This window comes from Acromyrmex echinatior, chromosome 2 (assembly GCF_024713525.1).
Source record: "Acromyrmex echinatior isolate Ae372 chromosome 2, ASM2471352v2, whole genome shotgun sequence".
NCBI classification, from domain to species: Eukaryota; Metazoa; Arthropoda; class Insecta; order Hymenoptera; family Formicidae; genus Acromyrmex; species Acromyrmex echinatior.
The window spans coordinates 1017939-1034021 of record NC_141853.1 but is presented as its reverse complement, the minus strand read 5'-3'; the positions used below and the strand labels follow the sequence as shown (position 1 = coordinate 1034021).

The following is a 16083-nucleotide window of genomic DNA, read 5'->3' as shown; positions in this document are numbered from 1 at the left end:
AAGGACTCCGTTCGTTCAATCCTTGAACGAGAAAACTAAGTTAGATACCTTAGCTACTGTAATGAATTTAGTGAGAGGTGACAAGAGAAGCAAACAATTTGGGAAAATCGAAAAGACGTGAAACTCGATGGAAAATCACAAGAGAGAGATTGTTAAAATTCAATTAATCTAATACAGCTTGATTTATCTGTAATCTCTCTCTCTCTCTCTCTCTCTCTCTCTCTCTCTCTCTCTCTCTCTCTCTCTCTCTCTCTCGTTAGAATAAAAATAGTTTTGACTCTAAGAATAAATCAAATATAAATAAATTACCTATAAGAGCTTCCACAGTTAGTATATAAATTATATATTTATAAAGCGATATATATAATAGGATATATTTTGCAAACAATTATGATATTTATGATATGTACTTACCAACCAAATTAATTATAAACATTTTGACTCTGGATTTGAGTTCTGTTCGGTGCAGAAATCAAGTATAAACTATTCAAATATGCTATAAAAATTCTACCCCCGTTAACTTTCTATTCTAGCCTGTTGCATCTGTAAATTAAAAAAAAAATGTTTCAATAAGATTCATTCATTCATTCGATGGCGCAATATCCCAAAATCGGGACAGTGTCTATCTTTCATGAGGTTTTCGTAACAATGGATTTTTTTCGGAATTAGGTTGTTAATTTAATGTCGATCCCCTCTCCTTGGAGAATCCATACATATATTTAATGATAATATATGGGACCTACAGTTTAACACCGGATCCGAACGGCGTTCAAACGGTGATCAAAGGTCTCTTAATCATCAGATGGGGCATTTTTGGCTCCTTAAATGCGCAAGCCACTCGACGCCTCTTCAATAAGATTGAACACTTTTTTTTAGCTATTTTCACGAATCACTCGATATAACATGTCCATAATGCGAATATTGTTCGGCGGAAACGTTATGGAATTCCCGCACGTAAAAGTTAGCTCGCTTCTCTTGATCTTGTGATAAAGTTGCAACTTAAATACGCGTTGCATTTCGACGAAGCGTGCGAACGATCGTCCAGACGGCTGGGCGGTTTATGACGCTGCGATTCCGTATGATAGGAGGAAAGGGAAAAATTTTATTTCGCGGTGCCGTCTCAGTAACAGCTTGCACAAAACTGCCGGTGATATACGAGCCCACGCTCAGCTACCTGGAACGAGGCCATCCGCATTAAAAATACGCGTTCGCCATGCGCCGCCCGCCGAAATTGATGGACGAGCCGCGCGCTACCTGTAATTATAATTATAAATCACTAGGAACGACGGACACGAGCGCGGTGGCTTATACGAGTCGCCCGCGGCGCCGAAATTTATTTGCCGAAGGGCAATTAGGAATTTGAATATGCAGCGTGGTTTTTATGCGTCGTTATGCGGGAGCGCCGGCATCCAGTTTTCGGTGGGAACTCGTATTTCCTTCATGTTTTTTCTTCTGCAGCGGGGAGAATTATTAGTGGCTATGAACTGAAATGATGGCGACTTGGTGGAAATATGTTTCTGATTTACAAGAGGCGTCTCTTGAAAGAGTTGCAACTAATGATTTGTCTAATTTAGTCTGGGGAACGTACAATTTTTGTTACTTTAATTTTTATAATTTTTAATTTATAATAATTGTAAATATTTAATAGAAAGTAATGTGTTTACATTTAAAAAAGTGCAATTTGAATTTATTAATTTTATTTTTATAATTATGTAAACTCGCATTATGTACATATAATTAATAGTATGTGACTCATAATTATTTATACTATCTATTATCTTATTTTTTTATTTATTACACATTCAGATAAACGAATTCCACTTTGGAAAATTATAATATATGCCTGTACGACAATAATAGATGTGTCTCTTTTTCTCAAGGTGTAGTGTGGGAAATGTTTCGAGAATTACAACGGGATGCGACGACGACACACACTTTATTTCAAATAAACTACGTTGGAACATGAAACTCGGATTTTCTTTCCGTTTAACAATCTCTTTCAACGAGAAGTATTTCTTATTATTATCAAGGACGTGTGTAAAGTGATTCGGGCACGACCTGAGAGTGCCTCCTTACAGTCTTTCGCGGGGATAAATGGAGGCGGGGAGTTAAGTTTGCGAGTAGTTTAGGGATCTCGTCGTCGTCAGCTGGTACCGCAATAATCGTTGCGATTCAACGAGCAGCCCGTTCGAAGCCCTCTACGAGAGTACAGTTTCTCCGAAGTTTCAGATCATTCATGGTTCTTGGACGAAAAGGCTACTTCATACACTTCCGCCGTCAGCTGGCATGGTGATAATCGTAATTCGCGAAGAATTCGAGATCGTATGTGCAACCGCTTCAATATCGACATCGCGATTCCGGTTTTGATATGCAGACATAGTTTGAATTGACAAAATTGAATTTATCTTTATTGCGCGCGTAAATAAATGTATAATTAGATTCCCGCGGTTAACTTTATAGATAGTGCTAACAACAATATGTAGGTATAATTTCCACGTTCAATTATTTTTATATTATAGTAATGTTGACCTGCATTTCGAAAGTTTATGTAACAAATCGCATTTAGACACTTGACTTTACACATTCAGTTTAATTGAAAATAAATATTAAAAAGATGTATTCGCTATTGCATGTTTAACTACTTTTATTTGTCGCGATAAAACCGCCACTAGAATAATTTGTGAAACTTATGGAGACAATATTGTGTCGGAAAAAATGTATCGAGATTGGTTTAAGACTCCTGACTAGTCTTTGCTGACGCATTGGATCGTAACGTCAAAATGAGAAATGACATCGTAAAAGACAAGTGAAATAAAAATAGACATAAAAATCATAATAATATGCTTATACTAGACTTACAAGCAAATAAAAATTTTTCTTTCTGTCATCTAATAAATTATCAATTAAAGTAAGGCTCGATTGCATCAACGTTACTTTGACCTTTTAAGCGAGGCTTAAAACTCTTTCTATTTCTCCCTCTCTTTCAACTTTAAAGAGAGAAACAAAGCCTAAAAGATTTGCCCCTAAGTGCCCTTTGTTCTTTGCTATCAAATATTTCCTTAATTACAAATTAAGGAAAAAACTTGAGAAATGTATACGTGTAACGTTGATGTAACGTTATAAAATGATCTCTTATTTTTGGTTTATTGTCGTAAATGTGTATTTTGGGAAATTATCGTTTCCAAATTCGCGATTTCATATGAAATCTCCACAAAGAGTAAGGAGAGGTCAGAAAAGGCACTCGACAAGAGGAAATCGAAGGAGAGAGCGCTCGCTTTTCCCTAATTTGGCGCTTTCGATAAATTTAACAAGCTCGTCACGAAGGAAGGAAGGGCTCTGTGTGTCCGGGCACAGTGCCAGAGAGTTCTTGGCGCGTTCGCACAGCCACGACACCATTACCGTCCCCTAGGTGGACCCGGGTGTCTCCTGGGGAACGTTCGAGACACGCCGGATCGTCGATGACGTCCACTTGGATAATACGGTTCCTTTTCCTTCTGCCTTCTGGTTCCCTCCCCTGCCTTCCTCGGCCGATTGTAGTCGAACTCTTGCAGACTGACATCGTTAGGATGTCTTCTACCATGTCGAAACCGGTCGGGTGTCCTTGCGTCCCGCTTGTGCTGTCATCGTTCGTAAAATTCGCCCTCGTGGTGCCAACGCGCGCGTTCGCCGAATAGAAAACACGTCGATTACTGTTCGGGGTTGCACGTACGTCCTACGAAAGGTCCTTTTCCGATGCAAAACAGGTCGGACGTACTACTGCTGGTCGTACGTCCTGTTCGTTTGCAGTGTTCCCTCTGTGATGGATGGAAATGAAAGGCCGGGGTTCAATAACATGCTAAGTCATACGACGAAAAGCCGCCTGAGACACTCTAGGTGACTATGTTTATTAACAGGCTCGATTATGTTCTCGATCGGAAACTCTTGTCTCTTTGTTACAAGCGATACGTTGAGGGCTGAACGGATGCAAGGGAAAATGTCAGTGTGATACATACGTGTACATATATAACAGCAATCTAGATACATAGTATGTAAAACTAGTTTATGCATAATCTAAATTTTAAGTGTGTTGTGGTGCGTCTTTATCGTCTGCCTACTTAAATTACATATAAAGTGATAGTTTAGCTGCTTTATCCGCAGACTATGCATAAAATAACACTATCTCATGATGCACGTCAACAAACATGCCATTATCTCAGATAATTTACAGTATAAATAACGTTAACTTTCTTGATTAGATTTCTTATCGCAACCGCGGTAACTTTGTTAAATCTCATTATTATTTTACTTTAATTGTGATGAATATTGATATATCGCATTTGTTATTAAAAAGATTAAAGTAGAATAATATAAAAAGTTTACAAAGAAGAGATTTAGAATAAATGACAAGGATGTTCGAATTAAATGTTCGAATTTTTAAACTTTGTAAGCATTACATTTTTTTAAATACCAAATTAATCACTTGAATTAAATTATTTGAATGCCAATATTTTGATTTTTAAATAACAAAAAAAAAATTAAAATGAAAGAGTCAAAGCAATGTTTTCGATCGAGATCTGTGAAGGAAGAGTCACTGGAAGTCGGGCGATTCATCATTGCGCGTGTAATCCAGATCAAGTTTTAACATTACAAAGTCAATAAAGCTACGGTAAGTCGATTGATGCGGAGACCGTGAATTGTTCGTCGTTTAAAATTCAAAGGATAGCAGAAGTCATTTTGATAGAAGTTCTCAGAACTCGGTACACGTACGTTACGAACTGGTACTATCGGCCATCATCGTTTCGCTTTCGCATGACGACGTCGACGACAACATCGACGACAACAACGGTGACGACTATGACTATGATGGCGATTCAGTCCGATTTTGGTGCCTCTTTCGCTATTCTCTGATTCTTTTCAGCTTGACTCTCACGGTCGTCTCGCCGTGGAAGGCAAATTGCTCGATAACTTTTGCCACGGCCGTGCGTCACCGGTGCCCGAAACTTTCCCGTAAAGTCAGGCGTCGTCTCAGAATCACGCAGCAGCTGCTGCTGCTGTCGCCGCTGTTACGTGCACAGCGTGTTCACTGTAGAGCACAATAGGAATTTGACTGCATGATAGATATTAGGTATACGTATAGTAACAAACTGTGCCAAAAGTGCACATCATATTGATTTATATAAAGTTCTTTCAAGGCGGATTAAAGAATGTAATATGTTATACGCACATGCGCGTGCATGTAAATAAATAAACATAAATATAAAATACATAAATGTTATTAAACAAAAAAATAGGAATATTTCGATTTCTTAAAAAGATCAAAAAGGCTAATTTAAACCGATTTTTTGCACAAAAAATCGGTTTAAACTATTATTCTAAGTAAAAGAGGTTTATTTTAAACCGATATTTTGTAAAAAATTGCTACTTTTTCAGCAAAAAGTAGGGTCAAATCGATTTCTCGCAAAAACCAATTTTAGCGAATCGATTTGCTTATTTCTTAAAACGAAGTGTCTTTAAAACCGTAGTATAAATATACAACTGAGAAACAAAAGCTTTATATGGTTTTAGTAAGATCTTATTTAGCTTAAATCTTAAATAATAAAGTTTGAATTTTATATACATATTCAATCTTACAAACTGCGCCAAAATCAATTTTCAGACTTATAAAGAACTAGAATATCGCAAATTAAATTGACAAATAATTTAATAACATTGATAAATAATAAGTATCTTAGAAGGATATATGTATAAAACCAAAAAAAATGAAAAAATATAATGTACATAAATTACTTTAATCTAGGCGTAAGCACTTGATTTTTTTATGTAAACGATCACTTGGGATATTTTTAAACTTCAATTAAAATTATTATTATTGTTAACAATATATATTGTATATTACTGATTGTTTTTCGATTATTAGTATCGAAAATATTATGAATATAAATTTTTTAAAAACGTAAGCATAAAAATCAAACGGAATGAAGTTAATAACACGTTTAATAGTTGTGATATTTAAAAAAAATAAAGATTATATTTATATAATGCTTATTTATTGGAAATTTCGATGGAATTAAAGATCGTCAAAGAATATTTACAATAACAAGGAAGAAAATATGTTAAACATTCATATGAAACAATTCAATATTTTACAATAATTGATGAATAAACGGGAAAAAGATATCTAGCATTTATTCCCAGATATATGAAATAATTTCAATTGATTAAATATTTTCTAAGACATCGAAGAGCCTAAAGAAAGAGATTGTTACCATGGAAGGACAGGTTTCTTAAAAGTATATTAATACCTTGAAACTAGATCAGTCAATGTCACTGCGCAGTTTGCACACTGTGGGACACACTCTGAACTCGTGACATTTCCTTGGTTCACTTCCGAGCGGCAAAATTAAATTAGCTGTTCTAACTTTGCGGTATTATTGCTTTATGTAACACGTTTTCATCCACGCTCTCAGTGGGATCACGTCCTCGCGGAATTCAGAGTCTCCGGAATTCTTTCAGAATACCCAGTGCATACGCACGTACATCGTAAGATCCATAAGCGTCTCTCGAGTTCATTTCGCAGAGACTTAATAAACGTTTTACGCGCACGGGAGAGGATTGCGATGCTTTTCATAAGTTACATCCCAAGGAGGAACGCGAGATCGTTTTGAGAATGTGAAACAATATCGTCGGCTCTGTGCACGTCCCAAATTTCGGGCGGCGAGCCTTTTCGGTCTGCTGCTAAAAGCAAAACCGGAGGATAGAGAGGCAAGAGGATCGTGAACGGCGAACGAGGTGACCGTGAAAGAGAATGGAAACGCACGAGGGGAATAGTGAATTTTCTCGTGTCGTCCAATTTTGAGGCAGCGAGGAAGGGACGAGCGCATTGAGAGCGCTCGAGAAAAGGGAGCGAATGTAAGAACAGAAGACGGAAGAACCAGGAGCAAGGAAAGAGAAAAGTTGGTCTTGTCAATCGTTGAAAAGGTGTGCAGTTGGGGTAATCTTGTAGGAGAGGGAAATCAGGACAATTTCTCGAGAGTCGATAAATTCTTTCCTTACCTTGCTATTTTCACATTCTCTCTCTTTTCTCTCTCAATTGCACTTTGTTATACTTGTCGGTATGTAGCATGTGAGAGAAAAGGTGTAGAAGTAGAGCTGCTTCGAGCATAACCCGAGCGAAGTGAAAATTGCTCGAACCATTCAAAAGGATTGACCTTATGTGCCATCTTTTATTCTCGTCGTTATTCGCGAATACGTGTACACGTAAATGCAATAAATCCACAGCAAACTCTTTCTATGATTGTAGTTTTTTCATAATTTTTAATAAGATTTTAAATATGTGTATCTATATTAAACCATTCGAGATAACAAACAGAGATGAAAAAAGATAAAGACACTTAAAAGCTGATATCACAGAAAATAAAATAAAGAATAATATTTGTAGCTAAGATATTACAAAAAATTATTATTTCCATGTCTGAAAATAAGTGCACATAGAAGCTAATTAAATAAAAGAAAGACTGTCATAGCATAAAGATAAGTTAGAAATTTATAAAAAGAGAAGAAGAGACCACGAAAGGAGATTTGATACGCCGAGAAAACTAGTCTCGGAGAAAACCTTCGATAGTTTAATCCGTCTAGTTTTTCAGAAGTACTAGATAAACGCGCGGGATTAGTGAGGAGGAACGAGCGGGATAAAGTTGGAATAAGACAGAAAGGCTGCGATCGAGCACGGGTCTTATAAAACGCAGTGACGACGAAGAGCAAGGGCGGGAAAGTGATCGGAAAAGGAATTCGTTAAAGGAAAGACTGGAGAAGTGGGATCTTTTTACTCTGCGTCGTTGTGTTAAAGCGACGAAATGCAATTACAACATAAGATCTTTATACGGAGTGCTTAAACAAAATAATAATTCAATACTGCTCCATGAGCAGTATTGAACTATTATTTTCTCTAATGGCGAATAAATAATGAGTAGGTGAGATACTGAAGACAGGTTTTATTCCGAATGTACCCCATATAGCATATAGGATTTTACAATCGGCCCAGTACTGGAATTTTTTAATTTTCTCAGTATTTCTGAAAGGTATCTCAATTCGTATAAAATGTCTGAGAAATTTTTTAAAAAAGATTCTGCGCCAATAGTAGTCCAGTATTGGCCCAGTACTGTTTTAAATAATTTCTCAGACATTTTATAAGAATTGAGATACTTTTCAGAAATACTGAGAAAATAATTTGAAAAATTCTGAATGTCTTATAGATTTTTTTAGATAAATTATAGAATTTATTTCAAAAGAAGTATTATGCTCTCTTATCTTTGGAACCCTTGGGTCTTATCTAAGAAAAAAAAATGTCATTGGAACGCAACTGGACAATCTTTTGATGCTGCGCCTTTTATTCTATCCCTCAATGATTTTCAAATTCGAGAAACGAATTTAAAAACGAATTAACTTGCTATGTTCCTTTGGTGGCAGTGTCACGTATTGCTCGATGTAGTTATTTGCTGGTCCAGCACTGGCTAGGAGAACATTAGCTGACACTCGACAGCCGTATTGGCGTTGGTTCTCATCTTAACGCCGGACTTGTCTGTATACATAGAAAGCCAGTAATTTGTCAGTGCTGGTCCACTGTATTATCACTGACTTCAGTGCTACACTTATAACTGATGCAATCATCAGTGTATATTTACTGTTTTTCTGTAATAATACACTGATTTATTTTTAGAGATTATGATTTTCTGCAGATTCAATTTATAAGAACCATAATTTCTAAAAATGAATCAATGTGTGCGTATTATTACTGAAAAATAGTACACAATAAATATTCTCTGATACTACAGTTATAAGTGTAGCACTGAAGTCAGTGATAATGTATTGTTTCACTTTTAAAGAACATATAGGATATTTTAATAATTAATAATGATAAACATGTAATGATATAATCCACTTGAATTTACATTTTAATATTTCAAAGGCTAAACTTTATTTCTTACTCCGATTTTCTTGCACGATTTGTCGACATTGCTACTATTACGAAAATGGAATGTCTTGTTCTTGATAAGAATAGCGGTTTGAGCGGACTAGAAGTTCGTACTTATCCTTCGTTTTTTCACCTTTTATCGAGTTCTTCCCTTCGTAACACTAGCCCACTTTCTTTCTACGCGCTTAGGAAAGTAATCAAACTTTTTCTTCACGCAAATTGCGCGAAGAAATCGACTGCCTCGCAACGACGGCGTTAAAGAATGAAAGAGAGAGAGAGAGATAGAGAGAAGGGGAGAGAGAAAAAGAGAAAGACAGTGAATGTAGTGGAAGGGGGATATAGGGTGCTCGAGTGATAAGAGGCAAATCGAACTCTCGAGGCGGCCGATCGGTAAAGCGTGCGGACAATGAAAGAGTAAGTCAGCCGAGTTGTCTAATACATATTAATGAGAGCCAGAGGGTCCGCAAAACTCGACTTCCATTTCGATGGCGGTAATTCCGCACAAGTGTTTAGCCTAAAATGACTAGACGTGCTGCTTTAATCAGTATCACAGTTCGGACATTAGAGATTCGTTAATAATGAACATATTTCAAAGGGATAATTGTTTTTCTAAGCAAAATATAATTTATGCCCTTTCGAGAAATTCCATAAATGCGAGTTGATTAATTTTTAATTTTTGTTTATGTTAACGATACACGATTGCTAGTTTACGTACGAAAGAATTAACGAAATTGTCTTTTCATGATATTTTCATCTTCAAATTGCTTTAGAATCTCGAAGCTGCGATATAAAGTCACGGAGAGCATCTAGTATATTCTATATTAAATATGCAAAGTGTCGGCGTAGCTTTTGCAACGTTAGCGAGCGAATCTCGTTGCCGACAAATTGGGACGCGTTTAAGAATCTGTCGTGCTTTCCGAGGGAAAGCGTCGTAAGGGCGTCGTGCCGTGACATTTCGCACGAGCCAAGGTGAGGCGTGATCCGAGGGTGCTTGCGGAAGAACCTGACGAGTACTGGGTAAGTCGGGTAAGTCGGGTAGAACTGCCTAATGCATGTTGATAAGGCGGAACGTGGCTCTCGTTCGTCACACGCGGCAGTAGGATCGACCGCTTCAAATGGCTTTTTAGATTCTCTTTGCTAGTATCGCGATCAAAAAGTAACAGCTGTATCTTTTTCATAATAAATTTAAACATTTATCATTTGAAACAAAATCTGATAAAACCGTGATATGTATTAATAATTTTTTTAACTTTTTTTTTTATTTTTACGGAACATAATGAAATTATTACTAACAATAAGTAGTGTTTTCGACATGTATTAATTTTGAATAAATATATTTTGTAGAAATGTTCAGAAATGTATAGAAAGTGACCGTAGAAGTATCAAGAAGTATTTTGTAGCAGTGTTTGTTTGAATTACGTATACATGCTTTAATATATAACATATGATGTGCTGTAGCAATTAAATTATTTATTAAGAAAATCTACCAAGAAATGTTTAACATAAATTATTATTTATGTTAAAAAATATTAAATCAGGATCCTCTTTGATCGAAAAGATCTTCTTTCTTATTCGATCAAAGAGGGTCTTGGTGTTTAATAATATTTTTTTGTTTAAGCATCGAGACTCGTTTTGATCGAATATGGCTCTTCCTTTGCTTATTTAAATTATTTATATTGGAGATTATATATTATAATTTGTAGAAAAAAGATAGATAATCGGTAGTTTTGTAGTTGTCATCAAAACATATACATGTACAAAATCATATTTACACTACAATTTTACATTATTGTAACGTGAATCTTTGTATTACATATTTTGTAAAAATATGTAAGAATATATATCAATGTATGTACGAAATGAGATTAATTAGTGTCTTCTCAAAGTCTTCTATCTTATAATACCGAATGAGATAGAAGAATGATTTTCGAGATGATACACACAGATTCGCACAATCGGCCGTGATTGTTCCCGTTCTTCGAAAATGGATATTGGATACACTGCTTTGATTTTATACTGAACGCGGGCGGCAACGCTGGGCTTATTCGGAAATTACATTCGTTCCCGGCGGATGTTCTTCCTTCGGATTATTGCTTGCGCTACAACACTTCTTCCTCTTCCCCTTTCCTCCATCACCTCGTATGCTTTCATTTTCTCGTTGATCGCCCTTTCTTTCAGATCAACAACTTCTTTCCTGCTAACCTCTCCTTTTTTCCATAGGTGTTCCTTTAAGACACGTCTTAGTAGAAAATATCTCTCGCTCCTTCTCTTCCTCCATGTATAATCCTACATAAATCCTTCATAAATACAGTCCATACTCTTTTTTAAATCCTCCTTCTTTTTTCGCATTCTTTCATCATACTGCTCACGTAATCTACGGTTTTATATAACGTCTTTCTATGCATGAATTGTCGATCACATTACTTATGGCGTCTATTTTCCATTATATCTACGAAATTATAAAAACTCGATTAATAGAAATTTTACTAATTGAAAAAAAAGATTAGTTATATCAATGATTAAATTTATATTAATTTATTATTTCATTATTAATAAAATAATGAAAATATGTAATATCACGATTCTATTTAACGATAATATTAATAGTTTCTGTTATTTAACGGTTTTATCACGTTACTGTAAAACATTAAAATGAAAGAACATTATATGTGGATATGTCAAAAGAACAATGTCACAATTGTATCTCTAATTGAGATCTACGTACGTCATTCTAACAGAACTGACACATATATTTATAGGTCGCAGATTTTGTAAAATAAATTTATTTTAATGGTACCAAATACGCCGTTGTTTATTCCCAACTGGCAAATTTATCATGAATTAAATCTTCTCGCCGCATTTGAATTCATTTACCGTCAATCTTCAGTGTTATTTATTTCAACCTGGACTACTCCATCATTCTCCCTACTCTTTGAAAATCCGTTTCAAATTCCCGAAAGATTCTTCATTCACCTTCGTACTTTTGTTCTTTTCTCATTTTATCATATTTTTTTCGTCTTTATTAGCATGCCGTCGCCATTACCGCCCAAGGGAAATTCCCAACTTCTCCCTATAAACTCGATCTTTTTACGCATTCATAATTTTCTCCTGAATTCTGAAAAATGTGGGTTATATAAGCGATTTAAATTGCTTCTCTGTGACGTAAAGGTAATAAAAAGACTCCGTTTCATATCTCCTCTGAAAAACGTGAAATGGACATATTCCACCATGCTACTAAAGTCAGCCATTTTTGTTCGTTCGTTCGCGAGACTCGAGGTTCACGACTCGAGAAGCCGTGAGTTATTCCGGTAACTGAACGAGTTACTCTTCGAAGACCAGGAAGAATCGAGAGAAAAGACGATGGTGCAAGGAAAGGATCAGAGAGAAACGAGGGACGGGAGGAGGACAGCCGCGAGGCGACGAAAAGAGAAGGAGCTTCGACTAGGCGTTTCACATGGTAATCCCCTCATGAATATCCTCAAAGGACCCCCTTCCTCCACACACGCACACGCACACGCACGCATTCGCGCACCGTCGAGCTTGAGGGCCTGTAAGCGGAAGACATAGACATATCACTGCTCGCATTTATACATCCGGCCGGTAATGCGAGCGGGAAGAAGGAGGAAGAAGGAACGGGGTTGCGAATACGAGGTTGATGCCGGCGTAAGACCCCTCTCATTCGATTAGATCGAAGCAAAAGCGTTGGTGACACGCTTGCTCGTCGTAACCGAGTAATGTGATTAAAACTCCGATGGAGCTCCTAGTCGTCAACGTCGAGTGCCTTTCCACGGACAAAGTCATATTTCCACGAAAACCATTCAGCCGAGAATACGATCGTTGACATTTTCTTCGCAGCTTTCGCCGCGTTCTTTTTTTTTTTAATAAATAGCCGACGTGAAAAATATTTATTTATTCCGATTACGTAATAATTTTTAATAAATTTAGAGTGTTAATAAAATGAGAGAATTATATATCATATCAATTAGGGATACATAGGAAAAGAGTGTATTATACACTTTTTATTGTATAATATTTGTGTAGTTTAAATATTTTATTATATATTTATATGTAAAGCTATAACTAAAATATAAAAAGCATTTTATATCAATTATGATATAAAATTATTCATTCGATATATCGAACGGGTTTCAACGATGCGCTTGATGGATAAGCAAAGGAACATTGGAAGCTTCAAAGTACGCGAGCTTTTCCTTCCGCGGCAGCATTTTCTCTCTACGTTGATTCGGAGGGTATTCGATTAACGTGCTGGCTCGAGCATTTCCCGGCAGTCGAATATACGGGGTCCCGGTCACGGTGGCCCCCCTCGAAAAATATGAGACGGCAGGGTTGTTCTTGTGTAAAGAGAAGCAGAGAGCTGCAGGGGAGCTGCAGAGAGAGGGAATGCACAGGGTGGAAAGCGACGAGGCAAAGCGTTCTTTCACATGCTAATCCACCAGGCAGGCTGCGCTCATGAATACCTATGGTCAAAGCGCGCCTTTCTGTCCTTTCCCTTCCTTCCTCTCTTCCTCTCCGCCCGCACCGCTATTTTTCCCCGTTCTCTCGCTCTCGTTGTATACACGTTGTCTCAAAACTTTCGCACTTTCTCCCGACCGCAGATAGTAGAAGGGAAATTGGGCGGAATGGTGCAGGTTGTTTCGGTGTCGAGACGTCAATAGCTCGCGAGCTGTAAGCGCTCGAACATAAACGATTTTAACCAAATAAATTTAGCATGTACGCGGGAATAACGGCGACATATTCTCTTCGTTTTAATTTAAAATAAAATAAATTTTTTTAATCAATTTTTATTTTAATAGAGTATTTTAATTAAAAATTCAACTGTCACAATGTATTTAACATTGACTTTTTTAAGTCGTGAAAAAAGATGAACTTTTCTTGCTAAGCGGAAGTTTATATTTAGAATCTATAGAAATAGACGGAAATCGATCAGAATACTCTTTTTTCCCCATTTTTTTTTATCCTTCAGTTTCCCCAATTTTCTTTTTTCTTTCTCTACCCCTCTCTTCCCTGTATCTTCGTCTGTCTCTCTCCCCATCTACCTTTTGCAACTACCCCTTTCGCGCCTACAAGAGAATTCTCCTCTGTGTAGTTAACCTTTCCTCTCTCCTTCCTTACGCGCGAAATGGAGAACGCAGCAAGAAAGGCCCCGGGAGAAATGGCGGCGCTTTGTGTCCCGAATTTGTGCCGCGCTGTTCTCCGTGCTCCTTTACGAGGGACGATAAGTCAGGAGTGGCCCTCACCCTTTACCCTTCTTCCCACCCTACGGTGGTTCTACGACCCTTTCCCTACCGACCCGCCGCTTCTATTCTCGCCTACACGTAAAATTATCGCGACCGCACTTAGAATAACGCGATCGTATCTGCGTCCGGTTCGACTTTAGCGTACCCGTTAAATATTACCCGTCCTTAAACCGTTTTAGACGCGAGAAATAATCTTCACATTACATTCCACCGTAGTGAAGATGTTTACGGCCACATCTGATAATTGCATCCATTTGTATAATGCGCGGACGTGATTTTGATCGATTTAAAATTTGCATCAGTGTGAAATTGATACAACAAATTATGCATCATGATCTGCTGATTCTGAAATTTATCCGGATTTATTTATAGGACAAATTACCTCTTCCATTTACCTCTGCCACAAAAAGAATTTCTTTTTTATACATCATTTTTATTATATCAAACAGTTGATCATTAAGATTCATTACTCACATCGTTAGAAGTTGGAATCATTGTTAGAATCGGTTTATTCGCATTCTATATTTAAATAATTAAACACACACACACACACACACACACACATACACACACACAAGTTAATATTTTGTATTAAATCGTTTCGTATATTTTATTTAAAAAATTGTTATGTCATGAAATGAAAGAAACATTCAATCATTTTATGAGACTAAATTATTTACTTTTACAAATGCAAAATTTCGCAAAATTACATTGTCATAGAGACGCACTTAATTATCATGGCACCAAAATTAACATCCTACTCATCACGCATGAACTTTCAGGAGTCTCCTTTGTTTCTAAACACGTTCGGCCGGATACGAGTAATAACGTTACCTATTCATTGCTTGAACTTTATCATGTTTATCCTCAGGGGAGTCATGCCTGTATATATAAATATAATAGATACATCTCTCTCTTTCTCTCTCCCTTTTTCTACTTGTCCCATTTTGTTCTTTTATATCCACCGTAGAATCATCGCCGCAGGAGCCGAAAAACGCAGCGGTCGTTCAATTTCATCCCGCGAGCACTGCGTAATTGGGACCATGCTCGGCGGACTCGTTGCCGAGAATTTAGTTTTCGCTTCGCGGTGTGCCCCGATCTACATGTACGCGTGTCGGCCAAGTCGCAATGTGGTAAGATGATAAAGGGCGTAGAGAGAGAGAGAGGGGGGGGAAGAGAGAGAGAGAGAGAGAGAGAGAGAGAGAGAGAGAGAGAGAGAGAGAGAGATTGATAGATAGAAGACAAGAAAGGAGAAGACAGGAGTGGATGAATACCTGCAACGGAATGACCAAGGGGGACAAGAGAGAGAGGGTTAAAAGAGGTACCGAGAAGCGTAGAGAGTCGAAGAGCTAGTGACGGGGGCGGCGGATGCGGGAGAAGTGAAGGGCGCGAAAGGGATGGCTATCCCACGTGCTGCGCTCCCATGCATAGAGAGGGCTCATGTTTCCCTAATGCAGCCCGATAAATATTTAAGCATAACGTAATCGGTCGGATTATCCCGAGAGCGCGAGACGAGGATGCGGTGAATGCGCGGATGCGCGCGCGCGAGAGAGAGAGAGAGAGGGGTGGGGGATGAGGGAGAGAAAGATAGGATGTACCAAAACGAGGACGCAATCCGTAATGCGCTTGAGCGTACAGCAGTTGTCTCGCGAAATGGCGTCTTTCGCAATCTCGTACATACGCCATGTACAACGATCAGGATCGAAATTTGTCCGCTTTCCGTTCACGATGGAAATTCGCGAGGGGCTTGAAGGTAGAAGATGGCAGTGGAAACTTTATAGCTGCGCTGCAATTGCATGATGCATATTGAAAAGGGCAATTGTTCTTCATCTCGAACATCTGTTCTTTATCTCTGAACATGCGTAAATAGAAAAT

General features: G+C 37.5%; 1 protein-coding gene and 1 long non-coding RNA gene across 8 annotated transcripts in view; both read left to right on the top strand.

Annotated features, from left to right (window-relative positions):
* The window catches only part of Rbp6 (RNA-binding protein 6), a 748725-nt gene that overhangs the window by 357331 nt on the left and 375311 nt on the right, over nucleotides 1-16083 (top strand). The window lies entirely within an intron of this gene.
* LOC147910383 (uncharacterized) lies at nucleotides 7876-15439 on the top strand. The gene is made up of 2 exons (XR_015544277.1): nucleotides 7876-7967; nucleotides 8835-15439. It is a non-coding gene; the product is annotated as an uncharacterized LOC147910383 (long non-coding RNA).